We start from the raw sequence: 22242 nt of genomic DNA, 5'->3' as shown, positions 1-22242 counted from the left end.
GAACTCAGGGGCACTTGGCCACTGAGCCACATCCCAAGCCCTATTTTGTATTTTTTATTTAGAAAGGGTCTCACTGAGTTGCTTGGGGCCTCACTTTTGCTGGGGCTGGCTTTGAATTTGCAATCCTCCTGCCTCAGCCTCCTGAGGCACTGGGATTCCAGAGGTGGGCCACCGTGTCCTGCAAGCTTGCATTATTGTTTCCCATGATTATCCCACATCAGTGGTTCAGAGTTATAAATGCTTCAATTACTGCCAAATTAGAGTCCCCACAGCCTCCTCATCATTCAGAAAACATTCAATCGATGGTTTCATAATGTTATAATTTTTCCATCTTCTTCTAAGAGTTTTTGATCTGAAGCTTGTTTTTCAAGTTCTGTGTTTATGTCACTTTCTACGGGTGCTAAGCTCTAATTCATGAGAAGGAATAAAACCATATTGCCCAGACTCAAAACTGAGTTCTATTTGTCTTAAGGATTCCAGGATCCCCACCTCAGGAAATGCCTTTGGAATCTCTTGTTGTGCTCCATTGTCTTCAATAATAATGTCCTCTTCATCACTGTCTTCATCTGTTCACTCAAAGCTTGGTTTCGTCTGCTGTGGATAGCTAAGAAGGCTATTATTGGTAGACTGGCCAGAGCTACTGGAAGTCCAACTTTTCCTAACAACATTATTCTTCTGGTTTGCTAGTCTCACTGTTATGATGAGGTTGCAGCTGTTTGCAGTCAACACATCTGTTACTTGGTCAATACTATTCCCTGAAAATTCCATACCATTAACTTCTAAAAATGTCATCATTTACAGTTAACAGTCCTGTGCTTTGAGCCAGATATACTGAGAGGATCCTGGATATAAAGATCCCAGGGACCTTCTCTAGGTGGTGTGGTGTTACCCTGACACTTGAGCCATCCTAGATGTAGAAACCAGGGCATTTCCCAATGCCATATTTGTAAAGACAAGCCTGATAGTGTGTTTCTGGGAGAATATCCATTTCTATGATGGAAGACAGAGGCCTGATATCCTGGGGCATACTAATGCATGGCTTTTTTCTGTGGTTATCTGGACTGAACACATTAATTAAAACATTCTTCATCATTATCAGCATGTCTATACTGAAGGCACTGTAGTCTTCTGCTTCTTTCTTTTGTATAAAAATCCTAAACAGTGGATTGGCTATTGACATAGATTTGTGATAATTGTCATTATTTATAGGCAGCAAGTCTCCCTGGATGTCTGCATTGACTATCTTGTGAACAAATTTCTAGGTTTTGATCTTTCCCGCAAAAATTGATGAAACTCAGCTCCAAACTTGTTCTTCGCCTCTATGGTGCCCAGGCAGCTACTGCTTGCCCAGTGCTGATGGACTCTGTTCAGGCTGAGGCACAGCCCTATGAAGCTCTTCAGGCTGGCTGCCACTCAGGAGAACAGACAGCTAGCACACAGCCAGTGGGCTCAAGCAGGGATGGGACCCTAGACACCATGTCACAGGCACCTGCAGATGGGGCAGCTGCTGCTTGGGCAGGACAAGCTCAGCTAGACTTGGCAAGCTGCTCACCTGGCAGGATCCAGGGTATGACTGGCTGCAGGGCCAGCAGGGATGTGAATCCCTCCCTCTGTGCTTCATGAGAATGCTAACACTTTCTTGCAAAAGTTTAATAAAGCTAATAGATATGAACATCTCTGAGCTATAGGCACCACTTCTCATAAGAGAGCAATACTGGCAAATTCATTCAATGTCATTTTCACTGTGAGCTCTACCATATTGACCTTTTCCTCTTTGGTGACTTTGCATTTAACCCAAAGGCTGGTATACAGTAGAAGCTTAATAATTGATCAAATCACTATATGAATAAATGGCTGTCCCATGCCCAGGATATTAAGGTTGGAGGGGTAATACAGATAATTTAGTTAAATCTCTATTAAAAGCTTGAAATCTATATGTTTGCAGTGATTAATTCCTGCTTGGTTGCTTCCAGGGACAGGAAACTCTCTACCACATTCCCACAGCAAGTTTCAGCTATGCAGAATTCTGACTGCTAAAATCTGTGCCCTTCAGGGCCACATGGAATAGGATAGGCCCTCAGAAATGTCATTCATAGATTTGTCACTTAATGAAACACTTTTTTGTCAACTGGGTGATCACGGTACTATGATGGTGGTTATTTGAGCCTGGGAGTTGGTTGTCAGAGTTCACACCCAGGCCCTGCCACTTCCCACATGTGTGAATATGGACAATTTATTATGTGAACTTAATCAAGGTTCCTGGCCTCTCTGACCTTCAGTCTTCTCATCTGTAACTGGGTGGTCAAGGAGACTTCATCTCTGCTCATTGTCCTATGAATGTCAAAAGGAAGAAGGTACATCCAAAATCAGTTTGTCTGAATCTATTAAAACATAAACAGGTTCTACTTTGTTAAATTACATTGTTTTGTTATTGGAAAGGGACTCCTTTTTTATACCCATCTAAGCCACACCCATCTCTCGCTTGGACTGGTGAAGTAGACACTTCCATTTGCCCCCACAGGCCTGTTCTCCTCTCAGGAGACCACCAGGCTTGTGATCACATGGGCCTTGCACAAAATCCCTGAGTGGTGAACAGTCTGGGGTATTTCTGAGTTCTCCGTGGCCCTGAGTGCTCTGGTGACCTCTTTTTTAAATATTTATTCTTAAGTTTTATGTGGACACAGTATCCTTATTTTACATTGTTGTGGTGCTGAGGATCGAACCCAGTGCCATGTGCATGCTAGGCGAGCACTCTACCACTGAGGCACAACCCCAGCCCCTCTGGTGACCTCTTCATCTTACCTCTTGGCACCTTGGCCTTCTCCTCTGACCCTGCTTGGGGTCCATTCTAACCCACATATTTGCTCTTTCATCCAGCCTTGGCCTAAATGTTTCACTCCCGAAATAGATAGATGCTCCCGAACCCATCTATCACCTCCTGCTTCTCACCTTTTTTTTTTTTTTTCTCAAAACTTTCCAGGTCTTGACATCATATTATCTCTTTGTTGTTTCTTATTTGCCATATTTCCTGATTGACTGTCATTGCCACCATCACTGAAAGAGTGTGCTCTTATGATTGGAGCCATAGGCTATAACTCTGGCACAACATTGCTGTGTGTCCTTGGGCAAATAATCTGGTCTCTCTCAGCTCCCATTTTTGACATCTGTAAAATATAGATAGAACTTATCCATTAGGATTCAAATAAGTTTTGATACATGCCAAACCCTGACAGGATGTAAGAACTCCGCACATGCCAGCCACTCTTCTTTCCCCTTTCTTGGGTGGGTGTGGTGATGGTCCAGAAAACTCAACCTTGACATTGAATAAAACACTTCAGGAAAGGGCTCCCCTATAGCCTAGTGGCCTCCTCATCTCATAGTAAGTGCTCAATAAACATGAATTGGATGAACAATGGGACTGTTCAAAAGAACAACAGATCTTCCCCGCCAGAGCCTTTCAACTCAACTTTGCTTTGAGAGGCATATGAGATTTAAAGGACCAAAAAGGGGCAGCTTCAAGACAGTTATTTGGAATTGATATCATGGTCATATCATCAACATCCTCATTGTTGTTTTTTTATTTATTTATTTTTTGTAGTTGTAGATGGACAGCATGCCTTTATTTTATTTATTTATCTTTATGTGGTGCTAAGGATTGAACCCAGTGGCTCACACATGCTAGGCAAGTGCTCTGCCACTGAATTCCAGCTCCAGCCCCTCCTAATTGTTTTTTTTAAGAGCAAATTCCTGGGCTGGGGATGTGGCTCAAGCGGTAGCGCGCTCGCCTGGCATGCGTGCGGCCCGGGTTCGATCCTCAGCACCACATACCAACAAAGATGTTGTGTCCGCCGAGAACTAAAAAAAAAAAAAGAGCAAATTCCTTGTTTTTTAAGTTGGCAAAACTATAAAGGCTATTCTTTGCCCAGTAATTAAAGTTTTAAAGTTCTGTATTAACAATGTGAAGTGGTTAGTTGATGCAGCTGTGTAACAAAGTTGAAAATGGAAGTGTCTTACCAGTTAGGGAAATCCCAAAGGAACACCTTGATGTAGCTTTGTCCTAGGTCTTTTCTTCATGTACTCAGAATGAGGCAGACATCAGTGAGTCCATATTGTAGACACATTTTATGTGCTAATTATTTCACTGTCCCTTTACTTTCTACCCTATGCTTTTCTCACATAATTATGAATGTCTTTTCCTTGTGATAGTCAATCGTGATATTCCCTGGTGACTTTATCAGAATACCCTGTTACCTTTGCAGGGATGTCTCCCAATCTTTGATTAAAGAAATTCATCAATGCTTTCCATTCTCCTGATACAAACATTGGTACAGAAGTCATGGGACCCAGTTAGGCTCATGATACAAAAGGAAATTATGCTGAGAAATAGGAAATATTTTTTCTTTTAAGTATGAGTTATTGGAAGGTGTTCTGTAACCTGATGGTGCAGAATGAGGCTTCTTTCTTCTCATGAAAGAAGACTCTGGATCAAACTGTACTTGAAGCTTACTTTGAACAATAACTTTGCAGTCATAGAAGCCAATTAATTCCTCTCCAGCCTTTTGTTCCTTTGTTGTTGGTTGGTTTGTTTTGTTTTTAACACCACTTTGAGTTGGGTTTTCCGTATTTTACCACCAAAGACTCCTCAAAGACATGGAGCAGTTTAACTTCCTAGACTCTCCTGGGTCAACATATTTAATAAAGTTTAAAGTATAAAGGTCTGTAGACCTCTTGTCATTTGGGGATTGTGGGCAGGAGTTGAGGGTGATACACCATTTTCCAAATGTCTTGGTTTGTATTATGTCATTTTCACCCCTGACTTTCCTGTTCCCCAGGCACCCCTTGCCCCCACATACCATAACTGGGTCCCGGGCCCTCTTTCTTCCCAGGGTCCCTGGAGGCATTGCTCACAGCAAGTGACAAGGGTTTCAGTTAATTACACCCAACTGGGGGAAAGTCAAATGGAGTTGGCTGCTAAAAAGGTCCAAACTGAATAGCTGAAACAGTAGATATGTTCAAAGGGGTCTGCCCTACAGTGAGCCCTATAGCTGGGATGCCCAAAGCCACTCTTAGGGTACACATGCTTACACTCTCATTTTATCTTATTATTATTTTTAATGGACAGATCAAAATCATATGTGGTCATCATGTACAACATGCTATTCACAAATGAATCTATACATGGAAACTAAATAAAACTTGTTAATGTATGCATTCCATCTTGCACTTAATTTTTATTGGTGAGAGCACTTAAATTCTAGTTTCTTCACAAATTTTAAGAATACAATACAGTAATCTGGGCAGGCTAGTGCATGCCTATAATCCCAGTGGCTGAGGAGGTTAAAGCAGATGTTCAAAAGTTTGAGGCCAGCCTCAGAAACTTAGCAAGGCCTTGAGCAATTTAGTAAGATCCTGTCTCAAAATATAAAATAAAAAGAGTGGGAATGTGGCTTAAGCATCCATGTATTCAGTCCTTGGTACCAAAAAAAATTAAAAAAAATACAATACACTTGCCGCCCCCTCCCACTTATCCATGGCTTTGTATTCCATGGTTTCAGTTACCCATGATCAATCACAAAGATATGAAATGAAAATTTTCAGAAATAAACCACTCTTATTACAATGACTTGTTACATTTGTTCATTTTATTATTGCTGATTTTGATCTCCGACTGCACCTAATATAAATCAAACCTTATCATTTATGTGTATGTACAGGAGAAAACATTGTCTATGCAAAGATTTGGTCCTTTCCATGATTGCAGCTTTGCAGTCCTGGAATGCATCACTCAAGGATAAGTGGAGGCTGCTGCATGTGGTTGTCCACTGTGGTCACCGTCTGGTGCAATGAATCTCTTGAACTTATTTCTACGGCTATGGTATAGACAAGTGTCCACAAAGACTGATGTGTGGAAAAGACTTTATCCAAGCCTGTGGAAATATTAGGAGGTGGTGGCATGACGAGATCCACTCTGCAAATACACACCCTTAAGTCCTGAGCAAGAGATACTGAACAACTATTGCACTCTGCAATAACTTGGGCTTTACCTCTGCTGGGATAATGAGGCATGGCTCCAGGAGTAGGTGTTGCCTGGTAGGGTTGAGTTACACTCACCTGTTCCTTTGTAATCCTACCCAATGCCCTTTGTCAGAATGTTTTAAGACACAGCATTCCCCAATAAAATCCAACTCCAGAATGTGTTCCCCCTCTCTCTCTCTTCAGCCTCTCATAATTTTCTCTTGCCCCCCCCCCAGTGGGAGCCTGAGGCCGGGAGCCAGGGAAACCATCCTGAAGCTCATACAAAAAGTTATTCCATGTCAGCATCGTATTTCGCATCACCCCAAATTCACATGAGTGATTTTGGTTCAGTTGCCTAGGCTGGATGGGGTGGGGTGGAGGTGCAACAGTGGCACCTTTTAGAGGTGGTCCTGGGAGAGGAAGGTAGATCATTGGTACATGCCCTTGAAGGTGATTTGGGGACAATCAGACAAAGATTCAAGACAAGCATCTCTTTTCTTTATTTCTTCAATGCCACTGGGTGAGCAGCTTCTTCTACCAGGAGCTCTAGCTCTGATGTTCTACCTGGCCACAACCCAATAGGGCCTACAAACCATAAACTGTGAAACCACTAACATTCTGAGCCAAACTAAAGTTTTCCTCTTTATAGACTTAATATGGGAATAGGAAGCTCTCTAACACACCCTATTGTTTTAAAATGAAAAAATATGTCAGAAATGATGGCACTTTCCTGTGTTACCAGTGGTTCAGAAAGCAGAAGAAGGAGGTTCACAAATTCAAAGCCAGCCTCAACAAATTAGTGAGACCCTAAACACTAATCTGTAAATATAAATATACAAAGGGAAGAAGATATGGCTCAGTGGATAGATGCCACTGGGTTCAATAAGTGCTACCAAAAATAAAAAAAGACTCACCAAATTTTCAGCTTTCCTGATGATCCTGTTTACTGCAATTCCCCTCTGGAATCATGACTCTGATATTGGCTTCAAGAAAGTCACTTCCAATGAACTTCCCATCATTCACTTCCAATCAAAATCATGCTACCCTGGTTTTGATTCTGCTCAAACAGCATAAACAAATCTCCTGTGAAATGATGGCAAAGCACATGACAACTACAACATTCAAAGTGAAACAGGCTGACATTGAGCAATTTTGGATTCAAAGCACTTGCTTCCTCTCCACATTGAGTGTTTCTGGGCCTTGGGTGCCATTGGTCCCGATTAGTGCCCATTGTGACATTCTGGCCACTCTCCAGATACCTCCTGATATCACATACAGGCAGACTGACAGCATTGTGACATCACTGTTCCCAGGCAACCAGAAAGGCTTCAGGTTCTGGCTGCTTCAGACAAAGATTCATGACAAGCACCAGGTCAGCTGTGATGATATGAAGAGAAACCAAGTTACCAAGCCCCAGGGGCATGTTATTTTCAATAAAAGCTTGAAACTTCTTCTCCCACTGGAAATGAATTGAGGGTCTGTTGGTGGCATGGCCCATCTAGTCTATGGGTGAGCCATCTCCTTCCAGACCCAGGACCCCACTGAAGCCCGCCTGCCTGCACACCCTCCAGGGCCTCTAGGAGGCTCAGTCCACAATTGGCCAAATCAGGCATGCTGAACACTTCCATACCCATATCCTGCTGCAGACAGTTGGGACCCCACAGGTCCACTGGACCTGGGAGAGACAGAGGGGTATGGGAGGGACATGAGGATCACCCAGCATAGCACTGGCCCCAGTGGCATTGACCTCCAGCCATGATCCTCCAGGCCATGGCTCACCCAAGGTATTGTCCGGTCAGGGAACTGGCCTAAGGCCCCACCAACCACAGAGTGGTGGCTATTGATATCTGAGGGCAGTGGCACATCCAATGCAGCTTGGTGGGTGATGGGAAGTTTGAGCTTGAAAACATCACACAAACTCTGGTGGGATGCATCTCCATTCATAGAAAGCCAACACAGGTGAGAGCTCAAACCTGCAGAATGAAATCTAAGGGGACATGAGTGGTGGCAATGCTCCCTAGTGACGACAGGAGTGAGTCACTGAGCATGTGTGAGGAGGAAAGGAGCAAGCTAGCAAGCCAGCATACCCGTTCTGTGCACCCCCAACACCAGCCAGGCCCCACCACAGCTGCCGCTACCATGCACCAGGGCCCAACCCAGAAACTCTCTTTGACTGAGTTTCCAACAGTCCCTTAAACTGACCTTTAGGTGCACAAATATCTGGCCATTTGGTTCATCCTGCATATTTCACTGGGTTCTGATTGGATGTGTAATGATACACATAAGCCAGCTTTTGAAATACCTGCTATTGCTCCAGAGTCAAATTAGAAGAAACTAAGATATTTATTCACCACCTATTCCCTCATTTCCTCAAAGAACCATCACATCTTCCTAATGCTAAGCAGAACAGAGGGAGAAAATGAAGTGCCATTTTGTTATCACCTCTAGGTTTCCAGCTGATATGGATGTTGATTTCACCCTGCCAACTTCTAACAGGCCACTTAATTTGCATACAACCAGGAGCCTGGACCAGAAGCTTATGACTATCCAAATATTAGTGCATGTAATCCTTTGAATTTTACACCATGTGTTCCTTGTTAACATCATTTCTTCAAGAATAGGCTGATTAACACGCCAATTAAGCTCTGTCATGTGAATGTTGTTACCTGTCAGTTACTGATACTTGTCTTACCCACAGGGACGCCTACTTTCAAAAAAGTCAAGCTCCCTGAGGAAGCACTGAGGATTCCTACCCTAGCTTCCTGCTGAAAACTCTGATTGTAGGGATGCTTCCATCTTAAGCCTCCAACTTTCCCAACCACATTCTGTTGATGTGATTCAACAGAGGAGAAAAGGCTGAAAAGCACTGGTAATCTGGAATATCTGAAGAGGTCCAGTAGGCCAGGTGACTAGATCTCTTCCAGTCTTACCTCTGTGGAAACAGAGGAAAACCATCCCTATACAAAACCAATCACTGTCTGAAGAATTTATACTTTCATATTTGAAAGCACTACTGCCAGATATATTAGTTACCTGTCAAGACCCACAGTCATGGGGTGTGTCATTATAGAAAGATTCATCCCAGTCTCGGTAAGCAATGAAATTGCTGTGGCTGAACTCTGATCATACAAAACCTTCAGTGATCTCTGGTGGCATGGGGCAGTAAGAGAGGCAGGGACATCTGGATATATTTTCAGGTCATTATGACTTAAAAGTGTTGGGTTAATTCAAACCCTAACCCCCAGCCCTCTAGAACAACAAATAATTTTTTCATGACAAACCCTTCTTCCTCCTGGGCATTCCCTAGCAAACATACTAACCAGCAGATATATGGCCAAAATGAAAGGCCCAGATATGGTGGTGGTTCTGGCCTGTCTTCTCAGGGATTGGGGAGGTTGACGCAGGAGGATCTGGAAGGGAGTTCAAACCCAGCCTCAGCAAATTAGGGAGGCCCTAAGTAAACCTGTCTTAAATATAAATATATCAATGTCATGGCATATGGTTCAGTGGATAATTGCCCCTGGATTCAATATGTGGTACCAAAATAATATTAATAATATTCTTTAAAACTCATTTAATTTTCACCCATCATATGATCCAGTTTTCTGCAACCCCAATTGGGAATCATGGCACTGAGATGAGTTTCCAGAAAGTTACTTCCATTCCAACATTCACTCGCACTCTAAATCCTGTTTTTCTGTTTTTTAATCTTCTCAATGAAATGCTCCTGGGAGTATGACATTCAAAGTTGAAATGGCTGGCATCCATCAACTTTGGATCAAAGGCCTGAAGATTTCAAGCTCCTGTAGGGGATTGCACTTCCTTTCTCTCTCCAGTGGGTCTTTTGGGCCTGGGCCTTGGGCACCAAGGTTCCCGCTTACTGGCTGCTATGACATCCCAGCTGCTCTCCAGCTATCTGCGGATGTCACAGTCCAGACTGGTAGTACTATAACATCACCCTGCGTGGGAAAGCAGAGAAGCTTCCAGTCCTGGCTGAATCAGAGGAAGATAGAAGCCTCAACTCAGCTGTCATGATAAGATGGAAGCCCAAGGGACTGATCTCCAGGGGATTATTCTTTACAACACACATGACCCCCATTTATTCACACTGGAATAGAGCGTGGGTCTGCTGGGGGCGAGGCCCATCTGATCTATGGGTGATCCCATTCATTCCAGGGCCCTGTCCCCGCTATTGCCCGCTTGCCAGCAACACCATTTAAGGCCGCTAGGAGGCGCAGTACACTGTTCTCTGCATTAGGCATGCTGGGTGCTTTGACACCTGCATCCTGCTGCCTGCAATGAACCCCAAAGGGCCAGTTTCCCTGGGGAGGGAAGAAAGACAGCAGGAGAATGCTACGATCACACAGTATAGCACCAGCACCAGCCACATTCCCCTCCTACCCTGCTTCTCCATCCCTGGCTCTCCCAGCATTTTGCCCAGTTAGCAAACTGCCCTACGTCACCATCAGCCACAAGGACTGGCGGTTGTTGACAGCTGAGGGCAGTGGCACATCCAATACAGCTCAGTGGGTTGTGGGATGTTTTGTAGAAAACTTCACCTAAACTCTGGCGGGTTGCCCCTCCATTCATAGAAAGCCACTAGCATTGATAGCTTGAATCTGTGCAGAATAAAAGCTGAGGGGAGGTGGGTGGTGGCTGTGCTTTATAGTGAGGGCCCATGGGAGTGAGTCACTCAGCATGTGTGAGGGAGGGAAGGAGCAAGCTAGCAAGGGAGCATCCTCAGCTGTGCATCCTCTGCACCAGCCAGGCCTCACTGCTGCTGCTGCTGTTGCCCTGCATCCAGGCCCCATTCAGAAGCTCTTGTTGCCTGAATTTTTAAGGATCCCTTAAACTGACATTTAGATGCAGAAATATTTGGTCAATCTGGCTTAATATAATGGTTCATCCTCTTGGCCTGACTCTAGCCTCTCAGACACAAGGAACAGTGAGACAATGCCAAAGTTTCTTGCAGAAGTGTCTGGAGGAAACAGATTTCATGTGAATGTCACAGCCCCTGGCACAAAGATGCTTCAAAAACGTTTGTGTGATGAATGAAATAAGTGCCTGTAATTCACTTGATAAACACACTCATCCAGTGCTTCTTGTCAATTTTACACATGCACAGCACTCAAGGAGAGGAAATATACAAAGATTCTAAAGCTGAATATTTAAAAGGGGAAGAGCTAAAGACTTTTCTGTGGAGCACTAATACCAGAAAGGAGTTAGAAATGAAAAACTAAATTATTTTCATAGACACTGAAAGAAATTGTATTAATGTTAATGGTCTCCTGAAAAACACCAGTAAATTAACCAGCTTCAAAATACCATAAATAAGAACTAATGGGGAGAGAAGTAGTTAAGCAAAGATAAGAACTGACAGTATTCAACTTCCAAGGGACCTAAATGCACTTGCAGCTTCTGAGCTATTTCCCTTTGCTTGCAGTGTACAGCAGATGACACGTGCTGATTTTGCTTTTCTGTCATGAAGCCTAGGAGTGAAGGTTTTCATTACACAACATCACCATCATCCAAGTATCTGAATTAACACAAATGCCAATTTTGAAAGACATCACTGCATAATATCTCTCCAAATAAATAAACACTATAAAACCCTACAAATATACATAAATGTAGACCTTAAACTGGCCAAACCTGAATTTGAAAACCAGAAAAATTTTATTAAACCACAAGCATGTATGCTAGTTTTTGACCCACCAAAAATATATCCTAAATCATTTCTAAAATAAAACATCCTTTATCTTCTTAAATTGTTTTTTAGCCATTATAAAATTTCACATCCCTAATGCCTGTGATTTAGTTAGCTTAAATGTGGATTGTTCCAAACATGTATTCATGTTTGATGCTGTAAAGGTAAAATTTCTAAGCTGATTCTAAGCTGCAAAAGTCTGAGTTAAAGTGTAAAAGACTAGGGCATTGTAAAGCTTCTAGATTACAAGGCCTGGGCTACAAGGTAAAAGTCTATTGTTACAATTCCTCTGCTATCCCTGGAACCTGTAATCTCTGTAAAGTTGTTAGGACAATGCGGGAACTGCCCAGTAAATATCTCCATTGATTCCCTGGTTGTTTAATAGCTAAGGGCTCCAGGTAGCATGGCACGTAAGCATATAGGCCCCAGAACCAATCAGTTTAAATGTGTACCCCGTTTAGAAGTGACCAATCACCCCTGCCCAAACTGTTCCCGCCAATGAATGGACTAATCATGTATCAGAATTGTTGTTCAATTTTCCCGCGCCTCATGATGATTTGTTCTGATGTATGCAAAGCCCCCCACCCTCTCCAAAAAGTGTACTTAAGCTCTGCTTGACCTCTGCTCTGGGCTCTGGGCTGCTCTCCCTTCTTGAGTGAGCACGGACCCCCAGCGTGCTGGAACGGGTCCCCAATAAATCCCCCTTGCCATTGCATGGAGCTAGTCTCGTGTGGTCTCTTTCTCCGACGCTTCGCCGGACCCTTACAATGCCTTAAACTAAGAAGACTAATCATCAATTTCCACAGAAACATTTATAAGAGATAATAGCCTCATACACACAACTCTATACAGCATAACTGAAAAAACATCCAACAAATGCACAAAATAGTATGAAAACATTTCATAAGAGTTGTGACTGAATGTACACTGATACACATAAGCCAGCCTTTTAAATTCCTTCTAGGGCTCCAGATTCACATCAGAAGAAACTAAGATATCTATTCACTACCTATTCCCTCATTTCCTCAAAGAAACATCAAATTTTCCAAATGCAATAGAGAACAGAGGGACGAAATGCAGTGCCAAGGAGCAGCTCTCTTTTGTCATCACCTCTAGGTTGCTCAGCTGGTGTGGAGGTTGACTTCCACCCTGCCAACTTGTACCAGGACACTTAATTTTCATACATCCAGGGAGCCTACTACAGAAGGCTACTAGAGCCTAAAGATTTATGCAAGTGCTCCTTTGAATTTCATGCCATTAACTCCTTGTGAGCATTCTTTCTTCTTCAAGAATAGGCTGATTAATACCCCACATCACCTGTTTCATGTGAATGCTTTTACCTAACACTCTATTCATAGTTGAGGAACCCCCAGGGATGCTGCTTAACTATCAAAAAGGCAAGGTCACTGAGGAAGCCCTGAGGACTCCTACTCAGCTTCCTGCTGAAAACAATAATCATAAGGATGCTTTCATTTGAAGCCTGATACTTTTCTAACCACATTATATTGACGTTATTTAACAGAAGATAAAAGGTTGAAAAGTATTGGTGATCTGGAACATCTGAGGGTCAGTATGGCAGATGACTGGATCTTCTTCAAGTCTGACCTCTATGAAGAGCTTTGCAGAGCAACCATCCATGGAAAAAACCAATTGAATCCAAAGCCTTTTAATCCAAAGTTGATGGATGGCAGCTTTTCCACTTTGAATGTCCTAGAATTTAGACTTTCTTATTTGAAAGCAATACTTTCAGAAGCTTTAGTTAACTGTGGACCCACAGTAGTGGAGTGTCATTATAGAAAGAGTTATTCCAGGTTTTGTGAGCAAGAAAGTGTTTTTGCATAAACTCTGACCATAGAAAAGCCTGTGTAAGTGATCCATGGTTACATGGGCCCACAGGAAAGGCAGAGACATCTTGGAAAAATTAAATTTTCAGGTCATTACCATTTAAGAAGGTTATTGGGATAATTCAAACCCTAATGCCCAGCTCTTTAGAACAACTAACAAATCAATTTTATGACCCATTCTCCCTCCTCCTGGACATTTCCTAACTATAACACTAACCAGCAGAGATTTGCCCAAAAGGAAAGACCTAGATGTATTGAAGGTTCTCACCTGTCATCTGAGGGACTAGGATGCTGAGGCAGGAGGATCTGGAGTTCAAAGCCAGCCTCAGCAAATTAGTAAGGCCTATGCTATTTAGCCAGACCCTGTCTATAAATATAAATATACAATTGACAAAGGATATGGCTCAGTGGATAAGTGCCCCTGGGTTCCATATGTAGTATAAAAAAATAATAAAAAGCCTCACCAAATTTTTGGCCCTCCTGATGGTCCATTATTCTGAAATTTCCGTCAGGAATCATGACACTGAGATGAGTTTCTATAAAGTCACTTCCATTGAACACCCCTACATCCACTTCCTCTCAAAATCTAGCTACCCTGGTTTTGATTATTTTCAATGAAATGCCTGTGTTAACTATGTTCCTGTGAAGTGATAACAATGCATATGACAACTAGGTCATTCAAAGTGGAAAAGGCTGCCATCCATCAATTTTGGATTCAAAGGCTTGGAGATTCCAGGCTCTACAGGAGATTGCTCTTGCTTTCTCTTCCCTGCTGTTCCTTCTGGGCCTTGGTCACCAAGGGTCCTGCTTAGTGCCTGCGGGTGACATGCTAGTGGCTCTCCAGATACCTCTGATATCACAGGAAGGCTGACTGACAGCAGTATGACATCACCATGTCAGGTCAGGAAGAGGAGCTTCTGGGACTGGCAACTTCAGAAAAAGATTCAAGTCAAGTACCAGATCATCTGTGAGGGTATGAGGGAAGACCCAGGCCCCAAACTCCAGGGGCATTTTCTTTTCAACAAACACAACCCCAATTTCTTCCACCACTGCAGGCGGAGCATGGGTCTGTTGGGGTTGTGGCCCATTTGGCCTATGGGCAATTTCACTCCTTCCAGGGCCAGGGACATCTCTGACGCCCACCTGCCAACACCACGCTACAGAGCCCCTAGGAGGCGCTGTCTGCAGTTGACAGCACCAGGCATTCTGGGCTCCTTGAAGCATGCATCCTGCTGCAGGCAAGGACCACACAGATCCAGTGAAACCGGGAGGGCTAGAGGGCAGTAGTAGGACGTGAGGATCACCCACTGTAGCACTGGCCCCAGCCACATTGCCCTCCTGTAATGTTCCATCACACCCTGGCTCTCTCGAGATTTTGCCCAGTCAGGAAAATGTCCTACCACCCAACCAGCCACATAGAGTTGTGGCATTGACATTTGAGGGTAGCTGAGCATCCAATGCAGCTGGGTGGATTTTGGGTAGCTTGAACTTAAAAACATCACCCAGACTCTGGCGTGGTGCACCTCCATTCCTAGAAAGCCATTCCAGGTGACAGTTGGAACCTGTGAAGAATGAACGCTAAGGGGGGTTGGGTGGTGGCTGTGCTTTCTAGTGTGTGCAGGAAGAAGGGAGTCACTGGACATGTTTCTGGGAGGTAAGGCAAGAGAGAGCAAGCCAGCATCCCATGCTGTGCACTCCCTGCACTAGCCAGCCCTCTCCACCCCCAACAGCTGCCAGCAGATGGAAACAAACTATCAAAAACTGAGAGAATACATTGTCAGGGAACCATAAACTACAAGAGCCTCAAAGGCTGTTTTCCATTCAAAGAAATCAATCTGTTATTGAATCACAAAGGTGTAAACCAGAATGAACACTCCAGTAAAGTTAACTATGTGAGAATACATCAAAGACCTAAAGAACAGGAATATCTTGTGGTGCTTATACTATCTGTTGAGGTCAAATAGATAATTAAAATATCCAAATGGTGGGAAAGGTAGGTATAAGATCCTGACCTTTGCAATATTTAAATATATACACTATTAAAATTATTTCATTTTAGTGTAATCAATGAAATGAATGATATCAAAAGGTATAACAAAAAATTGAGAAAATACAATTGAATTATAAACTTTGCTTGATAGAAAATGTTAAGAATAGGGATTAATGAACCAAGAACAAATGAGGCACATACAAATCAATAACATGATGCAAAACTTAAGATCCAGGTGTATTATTAATTACATCAAATATAAGTGCCCATTTAAAAGATAAATATTTTCAGAATGTATAAGCAAACAAGACTTTACTATCTTTCATTTATAGGGAACACACTTTAAATATAAGAATATAGAAAGATTGAAAATGTATGAATGAAAAAAGGTTCTACCATGCCTGTACTAAACATATTGAGATACTGAATTTCCTCAAACTATTGTGTAGTTATACTGTATTTCTAATCATAAATCCCAGATATGCGAGTGATGATGATGTTGGTGATTCTATCTTGATCTGAGTGACAGTCACCAAGTGAATGAATGGTCATGTGCCACCATCAAGGATTTTTGATGACAGACTGTGTGTGAAACTGTGGTTTCCCCCAAGATTTTATTGCCTGGTAATAATGTTGCCTTCTTGGTTAGCATAAATACACTCTATTGTGTTTACACAATAAGAACACCACCTAACAAGCCTTCTGTTGTTAACCAATATTTGGCTTTGGATTACCTAAAGTTCATCAGACTGCACAATTAAAATTTGTGGGTATATACGTGACTGCATGACCAATGTAATTCTGAAACCTGTGCACTCAGAAAAATGAGAAAGTATATCCCATCTGATTCAAATGTATGATATGTCAAGATAATTGTACTGTCATGTGTAACTAATTAAAACAAAAAAAAATTGTACAAATTACTGTGTAATAGTTTACATGGTAAAATCTACATGTAGAATATCTGTTAGACACAAATCACTATCTCAGAGAAGATGAAGTATACAAACTCAAGCACTGTCTTACTCCTGCTTTCAATAATGGAGATGCCTGACTTGTCTAAAATTCATGTAACAAAACCTTGAGGTTAGTATTTTTAGAAAATCCATGCAATGTTTTCCTGCTTAAGGGAAAGCTAATAGCAACATTTTACTTAAGATATGAATTTCTTAGCACTATGCTTTAACATAATTGTCTTGATTCTAGTGATTGATTTAATTCAACATATTTTAAAATATGAGAATCAAGCTTAGAATAAGTTGGATTATTTTACTTGTCCTTTTATTTATCCACTCATTTTATTTTTTATTACTTTTTTATGATACTGGGAATAAAGTGCAGGGGTGCTATACCACTGAATGACATCCCTAGTCCTTTTTATTTTATGACAGGGTATTGCAAAGTTGCTGAGGTTGGCCTTGAACAGGCAAGCCCAAGACTCCAACAGTACTCCCAGGGCAATGTGGGGCTCCCTGCTGGGCACACAAATGCTCTATGAAGAGAAAGGATCCAGGTGCAGATTGGGCATCCCACGCAACCCAGAAGTGGACTCACCTCTCTAGTTATAACTGTCACGGAGGAATAGGACCAGAGGTACCACCCAGAAGTCCATACCTAGGTTTGCTCCACCTCTCTACTGGGCTCCCCAACTCCCCGGCTTCCCCTGGAATTCCATGAGAACACCAGAACACCACGTGCTGACTCTCACTATCCATCTCTGACAGCCAAGTGCATTGGAAAGGACCAGCCAAGCCTGGGGTCACCTGCCTTCCTTTCATGTTCCTGCCTCTCACTACTAAGGGGCACTAGGGGCACTAGTAAATGCTCATGAGCAGGTGGGGGAGGGCTGGGTTCACTGTCCAGCTTTGCAAACTGTAAATGTCAGTCTGTCCTGGGGACTTACAGCCCCACAGAGAAGGGCTCAGGTCTTGGACTCTGTTAGGGTCTGTAAACAAGTCAGGATGGCGCCTGGCATTTTGCCAGAGGGAGTGGTTTGTGAAGTAACGCCAGAGAGCCATTAAGTGTGGAGATTCCTTATTGGTTGTTTATGTTAATTAAGATAAGCTGTGTGGAATGTATAAATACCCCTCCTATCCTACAATAAACGGCTCCCACTCCTGCTGTATTGATCTACACAAGTTGCTCACCACCTCCACCACCTCCACCCCCACCCCCCCACCACCCCCACCCCCGTTATTTTGCTGCAGCCACTTACCTGCCGCAGTCTGGCTGGGCACAAATCACAAGTCACCACAAAGCACTTGCATCTTCAAACAGGAAACTTTATTGCCCTAACTCCATCAGCACTCCATGCACACACTCCCGGGGAACTCTCCTAAATGCCACCCACACGGCTCCTCCTGGAACACACCACACACCAACTGGAACTCCCTTCCCTTGGCTGCACGGGCATTCACTCTCGTGAGAACTCAACGGAACTCCAAAGCAGTGGGCGCCCAGGCAGCAAGAGCCGCCCCATTACTGGTGTAAAGGTCTAATATACAATTGAATCAATCCAGCATCATCTTAATGGCTCGCCTCTCAACCACTACTTCTGGCAAAATTCCAGGGGCCATTCCGACTTGGCTGTGGCTCTCAACACTTACCCCCTGCTCCAAGGCTGGCTTGCCCCAAGCCTACTGGCCCTCCTCCTTGACTGGCATCTTTACAAGTAGCACTGTAGTTCCTGGAGGCATAAAGTTGGTCAAGATGTCCTTGCAAAGCTTGTCAGCTGGAGGTTTCTGAGACAAGTTAAATCTATTTGCCTGGTGGCTGATTGGATCAGGCTACTGCCCATTTCACAGATGAGGATGGAAGGGTTGATCAGGGTTATGGAGGCAGTCTGTGGAACCTCCCATGGAGACCCAGGAAGGTGGGTATCTTTAAAAGAAGACTACAGATATTCATATTTTTACAATTGCTTTCCCAATCTACCCCTCTCCATGACCTGTGCAGGAGCCCCCCTATGATAGGTAGATGTGTGTTGGTAATAGTAATAATGCAGTTAAAACTGCACTTCCTCCATGTTGTATGCACTTTATGAATATTTTCTCATTTACTGCATGTAAAACTCCTTGCCCTACACCCAGCATATACAAAAGTCTGATCAACATTTTTGGAATATGTGGATGAATGAATGAAACAATAACATACACCAAAAAGCAAATCACTTAATTTCAGCCAAGTGCTTGGATTCAGATAGGCCTGTGCTGGAATCCATGTTCTACCACTTAACTTGTGACATTGGTCAAGTGCCATTCCCTCTCTGAGACTACAGTTTCCCAACTGGAATGTGAGCATGCTGAAATCTGCCCACCAGATACAAGGAGCTCAGTATATAAAATCCTCAGCCCAACACCTGGCTCAGCCCACAGTGTGGCCTTTATTGCTGTTGGTACAGATTATGCCACTGTGTGCCTCAGTCCACTCAACTTACAGTTGTGAGTCAAGAAGTTCAAGATCAGAGTCACATAGTATGCAAGCATCATCCAGTTCCCAGATGTGTTTTGTTTAGTTGATGTTATACTTCATCATTGTTTCTTAGTTAAAGAAGTTTCCAACACTTAAAGATGGAGAGATTTCACATAAAAGTACAGATTCTTGGTCTCTCTCAGAATCTTTACAATTTGAAGCACATCAGAATCACATTCTCCCAGAGCTGTGGTCAGCTGGAGCTCAGAAGTGTCTGCCCCTTTCCATGGGATATGAGCTCCTGGGTTGCCCCAGTCCCCACCTCTCCCTATCACCTCCCTCCTGGCCAGATTATTTTCTTTAGGTTGTTCACCTGCCACCAGAGGCTTTTGCGCTTGGAAAACTTGCTTTGGATCTTTTCTTCAGTGAGACTGAAATTCCCAGTCACACTTAACTAAGTGGACTTAAGCAAGAAATTGAAAACCTCACACCTCACCAGAGTTAGGTGGGCACTTCCCCAACCTCATCCTGGGACACAGAATGAAGCCCACACCTCCCTCCTGAAAGACCCAGACCATCTGGCTGCCCATAGCTACCCAGCTGCCTATGCCCACCCTAGGAACCCACCAAGAGCCACCAACTGGCCCCTGCCCTTTCTAGAGGGAGGAGAGTGAGCAGAAAAATGGTTCCCATCTCACCAGACAGACTGTAGCTTCTTGACTCTAATTGGGAACCTTGTAATGAGGTGATAGAAGAGTCTTCCCAGGGATCAGCTTTCAGCCTGAAGTTCCATCGACCAACCACCCCCTTTGGAAAGTTCCCCTGACTTTCCTGAGCCAAAAAAACTCCAGCAAGGCTCCTCTTAGTGCTGGCTCAAGCCCTGGGCTCAGCAAGAACCCAAAAAACATTTTCTCATCTGTCATGCAATGTCCACTTCCCTCAAGAGGTTGCCAGGGCTCCAGTGGCTCTGTGGACTTGTTGCGGGGACTTCTGAAGGGGCATGCGTTCCTCAGCATGGCCACCATGCTGCCCAGACAAAGAAAACACTGCAGCCACCCCTGGGGAGGGGTAAGAAAGTGCTAGACTGCCTGGGCTGGGGAGGGCCTTCCTGAGGCATTGAGAGTTCTGTGCCTCCATGGAGAGCAGCCATTTACATGTGGCCACATGCATTCAGGTCACAAGCTAACCAGCTCTACACCCACCTTGGTGTGTTGGCCAATGGAAAGATCCCTAGAAATGGCCAAAGGAAGGTCTGGTGGGTGGCAGTCTCCATGCTGACAGCTCTCACCACCCTCACTCTCTGCACAGTCTCTGGTCTCTTTTCCTGGATGCCTTTCCCTGGGGTTCTCCAGTTCCCTGCACATCCTCTGGCCTAAAGGGTATCCCTGAGAAGGTGCAGCTGGCCACCCAGCTCTACCAGCCAGAGACCATGGTCAAGAGGTCCCAGAGCTTGTGATGCACAGACAGAAGTCCTCACACACATTGCAGAGCCTTGGGGGCTGCTGGATCATCTGCTAAGTCCCTCAGGGTCCTGGTAGCACTCCCTGGAAGATTGAAATTTCTGGTAAATGTCACTGCCTTTGGCACAACCATGCTCGAAAAAAGTTAATGTGATGATTGAAACAAACCCTGATGATGAAGTGATCATCACACTTATCCAGTGCTTAATGTCATCTTTAAACATGCACCATGTTCAAAGAGAGAAATTGTATAAAGTTTCAAAGTTGAGCATTAAAAAAGGGAAGACCTTGTAGGTCTTCCTAAAGGAGGTGGAAATAAAAGGCTAACTTCTTTGAACAGACATTGTAAAAAGTTGAAATTGCAACTAGTCTTCTGAAAAATACCAGTAGATTTATCAGCTTCAAACAACCATCAACAAGAACTAAAGGGGAGAAGATTAGTGAAGCAAAGATAAGAACTGGCAATAAATCAACTTGCCAAGGACCTTAATATACTTGCAGCTTCTGGGCTCTTTCATGTGACATACAATGGACAGCAGACTACACGTGTGCTGATTTTGCTTTTCTGGCACATGACCTATGAGGGAAGGCTTTCCTTACACCACAGCACCTTCCCCCAAGCATCAGAATTTACACAAGTGCAAATTGGGAAAGGCAGAACTGAATGATGTCTCTCAAAATATCTGGGGCTCCTCATCAACAAATATGAAAACAAGATAAAACTCTGCTAATATACAAAAATGTAGACCTCACATTGGCCAGATATGAATTCAAAAACCAGAAAATTTTAATGAAACACTAAGCTATGCTAGTTATTTCCCTCCCCATAAAAAATCATACCCTAAAATCTTTCTGAAATACAACATCTTTTTTCCTGTTTCAATTGCTTATATTCACCACAAAGATGCTGGCTCCCTAATGATTTTTATTTAGTTCCTTCAAATGTGAATTCTTTCAAACAGTTATTCATGTTTGATGCCTTAACCTAAGAAGCCCAATCACAAAGTCCCACAGAACCACTGATAAAAAGAAAAATGCTTCCCACAACAACTCTACACAGCATGGCTGGAAAACATCCATCAACATCACCAAAAGACTATAAAAATGCTTCATTAGAGTTGTGACTAGATGTACAATGATATACGGATGCCAGGTTTTTAAATTATACACAGATGCCAGGCTTTTTCACCACCTATTCATTCATTTCCATGAAGAAAAGTAATATCTTCTTACTGCTAAGCCCAATAGAAGGAGAAAATGCGGTGCCAAGGAGCAGCTCTCTTTTGTCATCACCACTGTTTTCAAGCTGACATTGAGGCTGATTTCCACCCTGCCCACCTGTAGTAGGCCACTTGATTTGCAAAGAGCCAGAGAGCCTGCCCCAGAAGACTCCTACCTCCCCAAGACTAGCGCAGGTGCTCCTTTGAATTTCATGCCATGAACTCCTTGTAAACACCCTTTCTTCTTTAAGAATAGTCTGATCAACCCCACACATCAGCTGTTTCATGTGAATGGAGTTACCTATAAGTTACTGATAGTTGTCCCATCCTTTGGGATGCCTACAATTAATGAGGCAAGGTCACTGGGGAAGCACGGAGAAGTCCTACCCCAGCTTTCTGCTGAAAACTCTCACTGTAATGATGCTTCCATTTCAAGCCTAATACTTTTCCAACTACATTTTACTGACTTGATTCAACAGAGGAAGCAATGTTGAAAAGCACTGAGGATCTGGATTATTTGAAGAGGGTGAGTATGTCAGGTGACTGGGTCCTCTTCCAGTCTGACCTCCATGGAGAGCTTTGTAGGAAAATGATC

The 22242-nt window shown here is 43.4% G+C and overlaps 1 pseudogene across 1 annotated transcript in view; it reads right to left on the bottom strand.

Moving 5' to 3' along the window:
* Window positions 1-308: 308 nt before the first annotated feature.
* LOC308645246 (partitioning defective 6 homolog beta-like) overlaps window positions 309-22242 on the bottom strand; it is a 49752-nt pseudogene continuing 27818 nt past the window's right edge. Inside the window, exons 4-5 of the transcript in view lie at window positions 7568-7690; window positions 309-1412 (exon numbers count right to left, since the gene is read on the bottom strand). The product of the transcript in view is annotated as a partitioning defective 6 homolog beta-like (transcript). The remainder of the gene's footprint in view (window positions 1413-7567; window positions 7691-22242) is intronic.

The sequence above is a fragment of the Spermophilus citellus genome (genome assembly GCF_964194105.1).
Source record: "Spermophilus citellus genome assembly, chromosome: 3".
NCBI classification, from domain to species: Eukaryota; Metazoa; Chordata; class Mammalia; order Rodentia; family Sciuridae; genus Spermophilus; species Spermophilus citellus.
This window is presented reverse-complemented; position numbering and strand designations above follow the sequence as displayed.